Source organism: Balaenoptera ricei, chromosome 18, assembly GCF_028023285.1.
Source record: "Balaenoptera ricei isolate mBalRic1 chromosome 18, mBalRic1.hap2, whole genome shotgun sequence".
In the NCBI taxonomy this organism is placed as follows: Eukaryota; Metazoa; Chordata; class Mammalia; order Artiodactyla; family Balaenopteridae; genus Balaenoptera; species Balaenoptera ricei.
Genome location: NC_082656.1, coordinates 6,224,227 through 6,240,814, shown reverse-complemented (window position 1 = coordinate 6,240,814; position 16,588 = coordinate 6,224,227). Strand labels below are relative to the sequence as shown.

General features: G+C 39.1%; 1 protein-coding gene across 9 annotated transcripts in view; it reads right to left on the bottom strand.

The window, feature by feature from the left end:
* MTUS2 (microtubule associated scaffold protein 2) overlaps positions 1 to 16,588 on the bottom strand; it is a 531,311-nt gene that overhangs the window by 494,016 nt on the left and 20,707 nt on the right. For 7 of the 9 annotated variants that reach the window (XR_009498826.1, XR_009498824.1, XR_009498825.1 and 4 more), the window contains exons 2-3: positions 8,862 to 8,949; positions 7,961 to 8,033 (exon numbers count right to left, since the gene is read on the bottom strand). The exons of 1 other annotated variant lie outside the window; for it this stretch is intronic. The gene's annotated coding sequence lies outside the window, so the exon portion shown is untranslated. The remainder of the gene's footprint in view (positions 1 to 7,960; positions 8,034 to 8,861; positions 8,950 to 16,588) is intronic. One more of the 9 variants, XM_059903312.1, reaches the window with a different exon arrangement.

Sequence of the window (16,588 nt, the reverse complement as noted above, 5' to 3'; positions counted from 1 at the left end):
ACGTGCTCGTGAATGCCTGTAAAGGAAGGGAAGGGGCGGCATCACCCACAGGGTACTGATGCTACAAAGCGAGGGGCCTCACAGACTATCATTTTCCTGAGGTCTGCCTTTCAGGAAGACGATGAGTCCTAACACCCTCCTCCTATTAAAACTCATTGGTTTTGTGAAGTGTGCATTTTCCTAATAACTGAAAGACTGCTTTGTTGTCTGAATGCAGAACAAGAACCGCTTCTACATGAAGCAGAAGAAAACATGAGTTCTTCTGAGAAGTGGTCTATTAAAAATCCCTCATCGGTGGCGTATTATTTGCACATTTATAATAATAGTCTGTGGAGATTAACCCGCCCGGATAATTTAATTTCTTCTGAAGAGAAAAACGGAAAACAGACCTAAAATATTTAAAGGACACATACAGCTTCTGCCTTGATGGACTCAGAGTGCATCTGTATGTTCTGGGGGATGTTAAGACGCTTGAGTGAGCCAAAATGCATCTCAGAATTTATAATTAGCCAGGTGTTTCCGATCTAATTCTTTCATGCATTTTGGTTATCACACAGCATTACTATTCCTTTAAATTAAACTCGGAAGAGAAAGCTGCCCTGGATTGGCAGACCTCGGAAACTCAGTTGAGATTTCCCCGTGGTCTTCCTTCAAGTGGCGCCCACACAGGCTTAAGAGTGTCGGTTCATTAACAAACCAGTTCAGATGTGTGCGGTTGTGTAACCACCTAACCGTGCTCCTTGGTGCCAAAGCATAAGCTGAGCAGCCCACTCCCAAGCAGGGCTCTCTTTAAGACAGGCAGGCCCCATTTTATCGCATTTCGCTTTACTGTGCTTTGCAAACAACTGTGTTTTTTACAAATTGAAGGTTTGCAGCAACCCTGCATCGAGCAAACCTACCAGCACTATTTTTCCAACAGCATTGCTCACTGCATGTCTCTGGGTCACATCTTGGTCAATCTCTCAATATTTCAAAGGTTTACTTTATTATCATATTTGTTATGGTGATCTGTGATCAGTGACTTTTGATGTTACTGCTGCAAAAAGATTACCACTCCACGAAGACTCATAATGGTTAGCATTATTTTAGTAATAAAGTGTTTTTTAATTAAGGTATGTACATTGTAATTTTTTTTTTAGACATAATGCTATTGCACACTTCACAGACTACTGTATAGTGTAAACATAACTTTTATATGCACCGGGAAACTAAAAACGCCCTGTGGCTCGCTCTACTATGATATTCCGTTGATTGCAGGGGTCTGGAACCAAACCCCCAGCATCTCCGAGGTGTGCCTGTTTGCCCTATTCCAAGAGAGGAGTTTTAAAAAAAAAACTGCATATATGTTTTTTTTTAAAAAGTAAGTTTAGCCAGTCTAGAAATGTCAACTTCTTCAAGGAGACTTTCAAACAAGGCCTGCTCTGGAAAGGAAAAGCACAGGCCCTGTAACATTATTGGGTGCTCTCCCTCGTAACCTCACCGGGTCCTAACGGATCCACAGGACAGGCGCCACCCCATCTCAAGGTAAGGACACTGTGACCCAAGTCAGGTCACACACTCCAGAATGCCAGAGCCTGGACACGAGCCAGAGGGTCACCAAATTCCACATCATCCTGTGTGCTCACTTGCTGATGACCTGTCCGGTCCTGAGTGGCCAAGATAAGTGGTCTATATAAAGAAGATGTGGTATATTTATACAATAGAATACTACTCAGCCATAAAAACAGAATAAAATAATGCCATTTGCAGCAGCATGGATGGACCTAGAGATTAACATACTAAGTGAAGTAAGTCAGACAGAGAAAGACAAATTTATCTATATGTGGAATCTAAAAAGATGATACAAATGAGCTTATTTACAAAACAGAAACAGACTCACAAACATAGAGGTCAAACTTATGGTTGCCAAAGGGGAAAGATGGGGGAGGAGGGATATGTTAGGAATTTGGGAGTAACATATACACACTACTATATGTAAAATAAATAAACAACAAAGACCTACTGTATAGCACAGGGAACTCTACTCAATATTTTGTAATAACCTATAAGGAAAAGGAATCTGAAAAAGATAGATATATATGTATGAATAACTGAATCACTTTGCTATACACCAGAAACTAACACAACATTGTAAATCAACTATACTTCAATTTAAAAAAAAAAAAAAAAAAGCATAAAGAGGAACCTAACTTAGGAGGGACTCCAGTGCAAAGCCAGTGCTTCCACTGAGTAAGTTATATGTCATGAATAAAGGATTTTTTTCTCTTTCCCGTTTCTTAAAAGAAGTATGTCTTGCCATGGTCTCTCGATATGTCTCTGCTCTGGAAAGAAGGACTGCGTAAGTCTTCCTGTCCTCCAATGGGGATGAAAGAGAAAGGACACCCCCCCACAAAGCCACATGCTTCCAAGTTGCCTCATTCATTCCACAAACATTCACTGAGTGCCCAGCATGTGTCAGGTGTTCAGTGGTCCAGGTGCCAGGAAGAAAGCAGTGAATAAACAGGATGCCAGCCTTCATGGAGCGCACATTCTGGTGACGAGCTGGACCTACAGGAGCAAGATTAGAAAATGCACAGACCCCACTTCCCTCCCCCATGTGCCAAGGCCGCTCCCCAGTCCACACAGGGTGACAACAACTTTTGAAAAGGCCGTTCAGCCTATCCTGGCATCTAGAGGGATGTCCCCATCTTAGCACCTGGACATTAAACACACATAGCATTTTTAACAATCAGGATGCTAAATAAAATAAATAACAACCATAAAAATATGAGGACAAATTAAATACAAAACCCTTTTCAGGCAAAAGCAGATCTTAAAAAGCCATTTAGTTCATTCTCCTATTGTTAAACAGAACCAAACTAAACCTTCAAAAGAAGAACTAGAAATGGATCTCCAAATGACCTCTCTACACAAAGTCCCAAGCTTCTGCCCCAGGAAATCACTGCCAACTGGCTGAGGTCAGTGCAGGCTCTCAGTGTTTCTAAAAGGGGGAAAGAAGGGGCTGGAAATATACATTGTATGAAAAATGTGCAAGTTAAAGCCATGTCATAAAACATTTGAATAACCCATTCATTTTTAATTCTTCTGCAATTTCTGCGATCATTTTAAATACGATGAGCTCATCTGACATAATGTGAGTATCACAGGAACTTTTCCAAGACTCCTGTTGTAATTCATCACTAACTGGACGCCTGTTCAAATTTACACAGTTCCCTGCTATCTGCCTCTAATAGCCGGCGTGAAGCCATTTCATTTGCCTACTGGCGGGCTTACCCATTAATTACCAAAGATGACACAGTGCCAGTGGGATCCAGGCCCGTGTGCGTGCCCCGATGACCCAGTTGAATAAAATCTGGCCTCGCATCCAACAGAACACAGGTTTACTTCCTAGCTCGAGGGGCTGGATGACAGTATGTCTAACAGTTTGAGAGCGTGGTGCAGGGAAAACTGCGCTGTATTATGCACCGTTTAAAAACAAACAATAAAAAAGTCTAAGTGATTTCTCATCATCTCAATGGGATCGTCCATGGACTTTTTATTCACTCTTCCTCCCTCACCCCCAACAACCAATTTCCTAAAATTCGGGGCTCTGGGTCTATGGATTTAAATATTGAAATGTGGCCTGTCTCTACTTCTATGTTTTCTGCCTAAGGAAAAGATGGATTAGGAAAAAGATTAACCTCACTATCCCTGAAATAATGGATTCTGAGACCCTGGTGCTTCTAATCTACCCCGGAGGATCATTTTAAAGCAGAAAATAAAGCCTACGCACTGCTGAGTTTCTTCACATGCTCAGAATCTGAGTATGTTTCAGTCCTATCTGACATTTAGATATTTCAGAATCACAGGACCTTCTTTGGTTGGAAAAAAATATATAGTCTTTAAAAACCCCTAAGGTCTTTAGGAAACAAATTATAACCAACAATTCCCTCACGTCTCATTACAGGGTGCAAATTTCTATCTAGGATTCCTCTGGCCTTGTTCAGCTGGTGCTCTCTAATAATAGAATTATCTGCTCCATTTTAAAGCAGTTCTGTCTACGATGCTATCATGCTTCATACGACGGGGGATGAGGAAGGCTAGTCTGGAACATACAGAATTTGAGAGACGAGAAAGACTTTCAGGAGTGGATCCAGGTGGGTGTCCAGCGAGGCAGTAGAGCCCAATGGTTAAGGGTGCAGCCGGCTGCAAGGTCCGGCTCCAACCCTCACCACTTCCGAGCTGGAGGGTAATGTCAGCACCCACCTCAGAGCGTTCAAGAAGCAAACGAGACAATGAGTGTTACGGGCTCACACAGCACTGAAGCAAGAGAGCACTCACTAGATGGTAGACAGAGCTGGCACTGAAACACTGCAAAGCCATGCCATTCAGCAATGCGTGATGTACATGGCACTATGCACCTAACCTAACACCCTCCACCATATGAGAACCCACTAACCACCGCCTTTTAAAAAGCTACTCTTTATGTCTACGTCACTCCTGCTGCAGCGTACCTACACCTTTACATAATCAGCAGAAAGGATCTCTTATTAAAAGTAATGAAAACAATTATTGGGATCACAGAGTGATAAAATATGTCAACCCCAAATTTATGAAGATTAATGACAATGAGAGAGCTGGCTTGTTCTTAAATACCATTGTTTCATTTTAACATTTATGAAGCTAGTGTTTTCACAAACCTTTTCTAGTAGCAAATATCATTCTCCCTATGAAAGGTAAGGAAAAATGGAACACGAAATTACTAGCTCAATACCACAGATACCAAATATTAGACCCAAAACATCTCCATATTCTCAGTCTTTCCTTGGTATTCCAAAGGCAAAGAAAAAAAATCAGACATAAAGATACAAACAAAGTGAAACAGACAGCTAAACAATTATCCATGAGAGAATTAATCCATGTAAACCTCCCTAATCCTCTTTCCCCTTTTCCTTCTGCCCCTAAATTCATCTTTTTTAAATCCACATCATTTCTCTCTTCAAAACACAAATCATGTAGGTGCGGCGGGGGTGGGTGAGAGAGGTTTCAGAGGTAAATAATACCAGGGCCTCTTCCCATAAATCACATAAATGGTTCTTTTAATTGATCATATAGGGACTTCCCTGGCGGTCCAGTGGTTAAGACTCCACGCTTCCACTGCAGGGGGCACGGGTTCGATCCCTGGTCGGGAAATTAAGATCCCGCATGCCACGTGGCACGGCCAAACCATAAATAATTAAATAACTGATCATGTATTCCTCTACTTCTGTATTCAGAGGATCAAACCCCGCCCCCTTGTACACACACACACACACACACAGGAGAGAAATGCAGGCCGTGGCAGGGGTAAGGGAAATAAACACCAACGTTCACTGGAGTTATATCTGTTCTCTGAGATCTCTTTGTCGTTATTCTTAAGGGAAAGGGGTATCCTCCAGGGGAGGAAGAGATGGATAAATGATACAGTAACAAAACGTGTTTATCATTCCCCAAAGAGAAGCCCCTTGGATTTCCCTCTAATCAATTCTGTCATCAGCACCCAAGAAAGCAAGAGCTCTTTCCCAGGCCGTATATTTGGTTTCTATGGCCTGGTATCTTTTCCATCTCCCATTCCCTTCCCTCTCATGAGTCATCGATGTCCCCGTGGCTACTGCCGCCCACCCCCCCCACAGTACCCCCGGTGCCGCCACCATCCTGACCACCCCTACAGTCACCACGACCTCCACCCATGACCCCAGCTACCGAGACCGCCACCACCATCACCTACCCGCACTACACTGTTTTCTCCCATATCTGTTATTTTTTTTAATCTCAATAATACATCAGTCATCAGTCACATTCTCCACCTGCAGCCCTATCTCTGGACCCAACATACTGGTGCACCTCTCTTACCCTGTATTTATCAATCAATATCCACCCATTAACAACAACATAACAGCTTTTTGTCTCATCAGAAGATTAATTACAAAAATTCATCAGTAGGGAAGAGCCAGCCATTACAGACACACTCAACATTTTGAAAGCAACTCCTTTTTATCGGGGAAAAACTCAAGTTTAAATAGTCCTTAAGGGACTTTCCTGGTGGCGCAGTGGTTAAGAATCCGCCTGCCAATGCAGGGAACACGGGTTCGAGCCCTGGTCCAGGAGGATCCCACATGCCGCAGAGCAACTAAGCCCGTGCGCCACAACTACTGAGCCTGCGCTCTAGAGCCCGCGAGCCACAACTACTGAGCCCACATGCCACAACTACTGAAACCTGCGCACCTAGAGCCCGTGCTCTGCAATGAGAAGCCACTGCAATGGAAGCCCGCGCACCGCAACAAAGAGTAGCCACCGCTCACCACAACTAGAGAAAGCCCGTGTGCAGCAACGAAGACCCAACGCAACCATAAATAAATAAATAAACAACAAAAAAAAACACCATGCTTTTAAATAAATAAATAAATAAATAGTCCTTAAGAACAAGAACGTTACAGAGGTGGTGATCTACAGAATAAAACCACTTTAGAAGTGCTGGGAATCTGAAAGTACACACTATCACTCAACTGCAGGAACTGCGTCATTAATTTGGTTTAAAACATGGTTTAGGCTTTCCCTCCCTAGTTTTACCCCTAGAAAACGCAGGCCAGCCCTCTGGCCTCCAAACCTACAGAAGCTACTGTCCCTCTGATAAGTGTCTTTCAATCAATCCAAGTGTCCAATCAAAGCCATACCCCAAACTATTATTTCTCTCTCGTCCTCAAGGACCAGAACTTAATTAAAAAAAAAAAAAAAAGGGCTTCCCTGGTGGCGCAGTGGTTGAGAATCTGCCTGCCAATGCAGGGGACACGGGTTCGAGCCCTGGTCTGGGAAGATCCCACATGCCGCGGAGCAACTAGGCCTGTGAGTCACAACTACTGAGCCTGCACGTCTGGAGCCCGTGCTCCGCAACAAGAGAGGCCGCGATAGTGAAGAGGTCCGCACACCGTGATGAAGAGTGGTCCCCGCTTGCCACAACTAGAGAAAGCCCTCGCACAGAAACGAAGACTCAACACAGCCAAAAATAAAAAATATAAAAAGAAATAAAAGAAAAACACAAAAAAACCCAAAAAAACTCCCTTCCTTAGAATCTGTCCTGAAAGCAAAGCCAGCCTGGCAGTTGTTCAGGTTGTAAACTGTGCAAGGCCACCACATTCAAGGGGGCGCCAACCACATCATTTTAAAAATTGTATTTTTATTACCACTTTGATGACTTAAAGATGGGTAATTTATTTATCTTACAAGTTTCCAGCATATGGCAATAAAGTGTCTTGTTCTAAAAATCTGTACAGTCCAACCATTCTCCATCAGATGGACGTAAAAGGTCTGTGGAAGGGATGCCTTTGTCTAATTTGCACAGAATGCCATATGGACAAGCAGAAGCCCCCAGAAAAGCTTCTCTCAAATGTCTCAAATGCTTTAAACTTTCCATGGTCTTGGCTGTTCACTAAAGCTTCTACGCATCATTTAATAAACTCTGCACTGCAGTAACTTTTTCCCTCCCAATCTGGTCTTTTTCTCTCAAGAAGCACATCCTCTAATCAAGGCAAGCCCCTAAATACGACTGCATCCTCTTGTTCTATTTCCGTCAACTGATATCATTAAACACATGTTAACAATCACACCATAACCTTTTGTTGCAGGAGAAGATTAATCACCACCAGGAAAGAGATGTCTTATATACACACTTCTCAAATTTAAAATCATTAACAAAACACATTGCTTGAACTTGAGTTTCAGTCAACGTCTGAATATAATCCTCACATCTTAAAAAAAGCAAAATTGAATTAAGCTTTCGTATGAGAATTCATTTTTATTTGCTTGCATCATTAATAATATTTACCCAAAATTATCACCAGCTATTTACTTTGACTACCAAGAAGTATCATACAACATTTAAGAGGCAACTATGACCCCCGGTCAAATGGAATCATAAATTGAACAGAAATCCACATAGACTCACCTTGACCCCCAGAAAACAAGTTTTACTGCCATTGGTGACAATTTGCCCTAGTTGACAATCCAGGTGTAGAAACCTTAAAAAGAGAAGGCACAGGAAAATTCAGAAGAAAGGAGCAAGATTCAGGGAAACATAAACAGGTACTTCATTACACTACTACTTCTCAGTGAAAAATAAAGTTAGCGCAGGAGTTCTTGAATCTAGGCAGTAATTGTGCCACAAATAAGTTCTTCATAATGGGAGTTGTTTCAATAAACTCACTATTTTTCCATTGGCTGTGTCTAGGATTTTAGAGATACTTAATCTTATATTCAGATTAATCCTCAATGGATTACATGACTTCAATTTTCTATTTTAATCCCTCAAGTAGTTAATGATCTGAAAACTGATTCTTAAATACACCATATAAATGAAGTATCTTAGGAGCTTAAGACTTGGCTTTTATCGGGGAAGGATACCGCTGATACATGAATAATCATGTCCATTTTGTAGATCTTAATTTTCTTAAATTGCACCAAATTTATACTTGTTATGCTTCTTACTTTCCTATAATTCAGAAGAAATAAAAAGCCAGAGCAACTGTAAACCCTACATTAACAATATTAATATTAATTAAATCCTTAATAAAACTGTATTTCAAAATAAGTCAGCAAAAATTACTTTCTCCTCTAAATTGTCCAGCAAGGAGATTAGTTGCTCAGTGGTAGAAAAGGGACAAATTTTCCTCCCAAATGCTACTGCAATAGATACCACAGAAGGCCTGCTAGTATTAGGTTGAGTCATATAAAATTACTATAGCCAACCATTTTTTACCTGCAAAAATAACAATTTTATCATTTTTCCAAGCAAGGAAATAGAATTGGAAAACCCAGAGATTATGAAACAATTAAATCTCCAAAACTACCTATCGCTGTGCGCACGTCATTTTCTGAGCAGCAGCAGGGGTTTGGGTATTAATGTTTCCATTCCAACCCAACACATCTTCAGGGTACCTGAAAGACAATGAATGAATTGCCTCCAGCATTTGGAAGGGCTTGAGAATACCTTTTCCACTCTTTCTTCCCGCCAGGTCCCTATTTACTGCCAACTCCCTCTAGGCTTCCTCCTTGAAACAATAAAGAGTCTTTTCCAAGAGCATAAATGTGGCAGAGAGAAAAGCTGAGGGCTAGAAGGCAAAGAGGTGAGAGGAAGAACGCAGATCTCTAAGAAGGGCAGGAGCAAGAGTGAGGACCGTGGCTGTGTCTCTATAACCTCAACACAGTCAATCGGATGAAGAAAATTAGACCCTAAATTGTGATTATCTCAACACTTGGCTTGTCCCCTCTGGCTGAGGGGACAAGTCTCAGCCAGAGTCTCAGTCTGAATCTCCCAAGGAACAAATTTCTAGGAGGCACTCGATTGCAGAAGAGTCGGGGACAGCATTCTCTCAAAGATCTTATTTATTATATTGATGCCATACTCAGCAGCGAGCTGTTACATCCAATTTGAGGAAATCGCCATACTTTTCAACTTGTAAACTTTTTAAGCCCTTCCTACATTCGTTACATGTGTGTGAGGTGAGTGGTGTTATCAAGGTTTTTGTAAATATTTACTATGTTTTTCTATTTAGCTTAATTCCAACAATTTTGTACTTTAATAAAATGTTGTAAACAATGCAAAAACAACAACAACAACAAAGTGAGTGAGGAGCAAGGTGCAGGGGGCAGATGGATGAAGGAGTCAGATGCAGGGGAAGAAAGCGGAAGGACTGCCAGTCCTTATACGGTGGGGGCGGGGGCGGGGGGGCAGAGATCACACCACACTGAGAAAATCAAACAGCTCCAAGTCCAGATGGGATGAAGGAGAGGTTTACTTCTGTCTAACGTACTTAGGAACCCATCTATCTGAGGACCTTCCCTAACCACCACTCCCACCCATCCCCCCACCACTACAAGCACCACCAGCAGCACAGCAAACACCACCACAACCAGACCCCCCCCCCCCCCCCGCTACTGATGCAACATGGGGCGCGCCCAACGCTACTGGGACTAACACCAACAGCGCAGAGGCCATGTGCGTGCCCTGGATACAAAAGTCTACATGTTCACAAAATGCGTTTTCTTCTGAGATGGAATAGGAAGGGCTTGAATAATTGTCCCTCCTGCCAGGAGACCAGTTAAATGAGCCGCCTACCCTAAACTGTTCTGCTTTTTTTGTATGAACATGGAGCCAGTTGCAAAATAAACTTTTTGATCTCTTTTTATACCATTCACCTATTTCTCATTCCTCATTTTTAAAATTAATTATCTGAAGATAATATTTTGAATATATTAGGTTAAATAAAATACATTAAAATTAATTCCATCTGTTTCTTTTTTCCTTGTTAATGTGGTTACTAGAAAAGTTAAAATTACATCGTGGCTCACAGTGTATTTCTATTAGACAGCACTACTCTATAAAGTACAGCCTTTCTCTTCCTTACTAAGAAATCTGTGAAGATGCTCTTAACGTTTCCCAATGTTAAGAGAGCCGTGGACACCAAAGCCTGCACCGCGGTGACATACAGCATGGCCCTGCTGGACGTACACACTTTGCTCACACGTTAAAAGCTCACAGAATGTTGCTTTCAAAGTTCGACCAATCCACTAGAGTTTCCTCCTCTAATATCAGTTGTTGCTTCACACATAACCACCAACCTTCCTGAGGTTTCTGATCTTCCAGTCTAGATATTTTACTGAATTCTGAGGCAGCAGCCCTGTGGGCTAAGACAGGGTCAGGACTAGGATGAGACAAAGCATGTGCCTCAGGCACGAAATTTAAGAGGAACCAAAACACTCCGTAATCAAGATGAATAAATTTTTAAATAACAGCTTTACTGATATGTAACTCACATACCATAAAATGCACCATTTTACAGGGTGCAATTCAGTGGTTTTAATATACTCACAAAATTGTACAACCATTGTCACTATCAAATTTGAAAACATTTTCATTACCCCACAAAGAAACTCCATCCCAATTAGCAGATACCCCCCCCCATTCTCCCAACGCCCAGCCTCTGACAACCACTAATCTATTTTGTCTCTATAAATCTGCCTATTCCGGATATTTGATGTAAATGGAACCACACAATGTGTGGCCTTTTATGTCTGGCTTCTTCCACTTAAAATGTTTCCAAAGTTCACACATGTCAGTACTTCATTCCTTTTTATGAATGAGTAATATTCTATTGTACGAATATGCCACGTTTTATCCATTCATCAGTTGATAGATGGCTGAACTGTTTCCAGTTTTTGGCTATTATGTACAAATTGGTGTACAGTTTTTATATGGATACATTTTCAACTCTCTTAGGTATATGCTTAGGAATGGAATTGCTGGGTTATATTATAACCCTATGTTTATAATTTGAGTAACTAGCAACAATTTTCCAAAGTGTAACATTTCACAGTCCCACCAGCAATGTATCAGGGTTCCAATCTTCACCAACACTTGGTATTTTATTTTTTATGTTAGCCATCTTAGTCGGTGCGTAGTGATTTCTCATTGTACTTTTGATTTGTATCTCCCTAATAACTAATGCTGACCATCTTTTAATAGGTTTATTTGTCATTAGTATATCTTCTTTGGAGAAATATCAACTTGAAGCCTTCAATTTTTAATTGGGTTATTTATATTATTGAGTTGCAACCATTCTTAATACATTTTGGATACAAGTTCTTATTAGATACATAATTTGTAAAAATTTGCTCCCCTTCTATGGACTATCTTTTTCTTGATGATACTCTCTAAAACACAAAAGTTTTTAATTTTTATGAAGCCCAACTTATATATGCTTTCTTTTGTTACTTATGCTTTTGGTATCATATTTAAGAAACCACTGCCTACTCCAAGAGCATGAAAATTTACTTCTATGTTTTCTTCTAAAGGTCTTTTTATTTTAGCTTCGACATTCAAATCAGTGATCCATTTTGAGTTAATTTTTGTATATAGTGCGAAGGTGCAACTTCATTCTTCTGCATGTGGACGTAGTTACTCCAGCACCATTTGTTAAAAAGACTATTCTTTCTCTTTGAATTGTCTTATCACCCTTGTTGAAAAATCATAAATCTAAGCGTTTATTTCTGGACTCTCAATTTTATACCACTGATCTATAAAAGGCTATACTTATGCCAGTACCACACCATCTAATCACTGTAGTTTTGTAGTAAGTTTTAAAATCAGGAAGTGTGAGTCCTTCAACTTTGTTCTCCTTTTTCAGGATTGCTTTGGCTATTCTGTGTCCCTTGCATTTCCATATGAGTTTTAGGATCAGTCTGCTAAAAGAGCAGCTGGGATTACATTGAGTCTGTAGGTCAATTTGGGAAGCATTGCCATCTTAACAATATTGTCTTTCAGTCCATGAATAGGGGATGTCTTTCCATTTATTTAGCTTATCTTTACTTTCTTTCAATGATGTTTTGTAGTTTTCAGTGTAGAAGTCTTGCATGTACTTTATTCTATTAATATGGTGTATTACACTGATTTTCATATATTAAGCCACGCTTGCATTCCTTAGAGAAATCCCACTTGGTCATGATGTATAAACCTTTCTATATGTTGCTGGGTTTGGTTTGCTAGTATTTTGTTGCAAATTTTTGTATCTATATTCATAAGGAATACTGGCCTGTGCTTTCTTATGTTTTTTTCTTCTGGTTTTAGTATCAAAATATTAATGGCCTCAAAAAACGAGTTGGGAAATGTTCCCTCCTTTTCCATTTTCTGGAAGAGATTGTGCTAAATTGTTATTAATTCTTCACTGATATAATTTACCAGTGAAGTCATCTTAGTCTGGGATTTTCTTTGCAGGAAATTTTTACTAATTCAATTTCTTTACATGTAACAGGTCACTTCAGATTTTCTATTTCTTCTTGGGTCAGTTGGGTAGTCTGTGTCTTCCTAGGAGTTTATCCATTTCATCTAGGTTATCTAATCTGTTGACATAAAGTTATTCATAATATTCCCTTATGGTCATTTTTATTTCTCTGCCGTGGGTAGTATATAAAACTCCCTCTTTCATTCCTGGATTTGGTAATTGAGCCTTCCTTCTTTTTCTATTGGTTAGTCAGCTAAGGGTTTGTCAATTTTGTTGATCTTTTAAAAGGATTAATTTTAGGTTTTATCGATTTTCTCTATTGTTTTTCTATTCTCTAGTTCACTTACTTCTACTCTGGTCTTTATTATTTCCTTCCTTCTGCTTGCTTAGGGTTCAGTTTGCTCTTCTTTTTCTACTTTCGTAAGGTGAAAGATTAGGTTACTGATTTGTGATCCTTCTTTTTGTGTTAATATAGGCATTCTTAACGATAAATATCCCTCTAAGCACTGATTTACTGGCATCCCGTAAGTTTTAGTATGTTTTGTTTTCATTCACCTCAAAGCATTTTCTAATTTCCCTTGTGATCTCTTCTTTGACCCACTGGTTATTAGAGTATATTATTTAATTTCCACATTTTATGAATTTCTGAAATTTCCTTCTGCTACTGATTTCTAATATCACTCCAGTATGATAAAAAAAAAAAATCCTTGTGTGATTTCAATGCTTTTAAAGTTATTGAAACATGATCTATGGCCTAATATATGTTCTATGGCCTAATATATTCTATTCTGAAGAATTTTCTATGTGCACCTGAAAACAATGTGTATTCTACTATGGTTGGGTGGGCTGTTCTTTGGATGTCTCTTAGTTCTAGCTGGTTTATAATGTTGTTCAGGTCTTTTACTTCCTTGTTGATCTTCTGCCTAGTTGCCTAGCTAAACTTCTGCCTAGTTTCGACTTGTTATTGAAAGCAGGATATTGAAATCTCCAACTATTATTGTTGTATTTTCTATTTCTCCCATCAATTCTGTCAGTTTTTGCTTCATGTATTTTGGGAAACTGTTGTTAGATGCACATATGTTTGTAATTGTTATGTCTTCCTGACGGACTGACCCTTTTATCAATATATAATGACCTTCTTTGTCTCTTGTGATAATTTTTTACTCAAAATCTATTTTGTCTAATATTAGTATAGCCACTCCCGGCACTCTTTTGGTTACTATTTGCATGGTATACCTTATTCTATTCTTTTACTTTCAAACTATTTGTGTTTGAATATAAAATGGGTCTGCTGTAGTGAGAATATAGTCAGATCATGTTTATTTAATTCATTCTGCCCATCTCTGACTTTTTACTGGCATGTTTAGTTCATTTACATTTAATGTAATTACTGATAGTATTTACATTTGCCATTTTACTGTTTTCTGAATGTCTTATGTCTTTTTGTCCCTCTATTCCTCCATTACTGCCTTCTTTTGTGTTAAATAGATATTTTTCTATAGCATTTTAATTCCCTTGTTGTTTCCTTTATATGTCTTAGTTATTTTCTTAGTAGTCTATACTGCCTTGATATTTACATAATCAGTTACTTTTACTGATACTCTATTTCTTCCATGGATTTGAGTTACTGTCTAGTGTTCTTTTATTACAACCTGAAAGTTCCCCTTTAATATTTCTTATAGGGCAAGTCTGGTAGTGACAAATTCTCTGTTTTTGTTTTCCTGAGATGTCTTATTTTTTTCTCCTTTGTTGAAGGGTAGTTTTGCTGGATATAGCAAAACTATATGGATGGTGGTTCTTTCAGCACTTTGAAAGAACTAGCTTCAGGCTTCCATGATTCCTGATGAGAAGTCAGGTGTTAATCTTATTGAGGGTTCCTCATACATAGTAATTCATTCTCTCTTGCTGCTTTCTTTGTTTTGGCTTTTAACAGCTTGACTGTTGTGTGTCTGGCTGTAGAGCTCTGCATTTATCCTGAAATATACTGACCTTCTTGGATGTGCAGATTAATCTTTTAAATTAAATTTGGCAAGTTTTGGGCCATTGTCTCTTCAAGTATTCTTTCTCTCTCTTTTCTCCTTCTGGGACTTCCATTATGCCTATGTTGGTACTCACAATGAATAATCTGAAGTCCTGTTCATTTTTCTTCATTCATTTGGCTTTCTGTTCCTCAAATTGTATAATTTCAATTGACCTACTTTCAAGTTCACTGATTCTTTCTTCTGCCAATTCAAAACCATTTTTCAGCCCCCATTATTGTACTTTTCAACTCCAGAATTTCTATTTGGTTCTTTTAAAATTATTTCTATACCTTTATTTATATTCTCTATTTGGTGAGACATCATTCTCATCCTTTAATTCTTTAGACATGACTTCCTTTCATTCTTTGAATACATTTATGATTGCTGACTTAAAACATTTGTCTAATAAGTCCAACATCTGAACTTTTTCAGGGACATTTTTAATTGTTTTCTCCCTGTGACTTGGTCATACGTTCCTGTTTCTTTGTGTATTGCGATTGTGTGTTGAAATTCGATTTAAAATAATATAATATGGCAACTCCAGAAATCAGATTCCGCCACTCCAACCAAAGGTTTATTGTTGTTGCTGTTTGCTTTTGTTATTCCTAATGCTATCTGTCCATTTCCTGGACTAATTCTATAAAGTCTATTTTCTTTACCATGTGCAGCCACTTAAGTCTCTGCCCAATTTGCTTCATTAGTCAGCTAATGATGGGACAGAGATTTCCTTAAATGCTTTGAACCAGTATGTCTCACAGCCTTTGCTGTGGGCTCCGTGTGTATGCTGACATGGGCTTTCTATGCCCTGATGACAGTTTACAACTCTGTCTATTCTTCCTGCTTGTGTACAGCCTCAATGTCAGCCAGAGGTGATAGATTAAGGCCTTCTCAAGTCTTACTTAGGCATATGTACAGACTTGAATATGCATATGGGCCTTCTAGATTCTAAGGAATATGTCAAAGTTTTTCACAGCCCTCTACAGATATCTCTTTTCCCAATTATTCCTTTTCAGCTTTTTGGTCAACCTCCTGTTAACCCCAACCGGTGTAGCCGCCTCAGGAAGCTGTGCTGTTAAACAACTGCCACTGATCATTTCTAACAAATCCCCTAAGGGTGTTTACAAAGAATGAGTTCTGAGTCAGGAGAAATAAAAACAAGTTCTGAGCTTTTCAGGGAGCTGCCAGACAGATCATACAGTGACAGTTTTCTAAGAATGGGGCATTTGAAGAGCTCTGAACCTACTCTGTCCCCTCCAGTAGCTTTTACCTTTCAAAACTACCGTGGTGCTGGGAAGAGGTAATGGGAATAAATTTAAATGCCACAAAGGTCACTATTCTTACCACAATTCAGTCTTTTTTCTTGAATAAACACCCCCTGGATTGTTGCAAGTCTTTGATCAATTTCCAGAGTTCTATAATAGCTTATTTTGACAATTTTTGCCTCACTCAGTGAAATTTTCTTCTCACTGCTGTTTTGGAAAAGAGAATTTACACAATGTCCTTACTCCAACATTCCAGAGGTGGTTCCAAGATAAATGATAATTTTAAAACATAAAAATTAATGCAAAAAAAAATCCATGGTGAACAAAATATCAAAATTTTAAATTAAAACACAACCAGTAACATGATCAGTCATGCTATGACACACTGAAGCCTTACCCAAAAGGAAAAATCAGATACTGATCTTGTCTTTCTTAAATTTTTGATATTTTGTTTACAAATTTTTGCACTAATTTTAATTTTTTAACCATATTAAAATATTATTTATTTTATTGC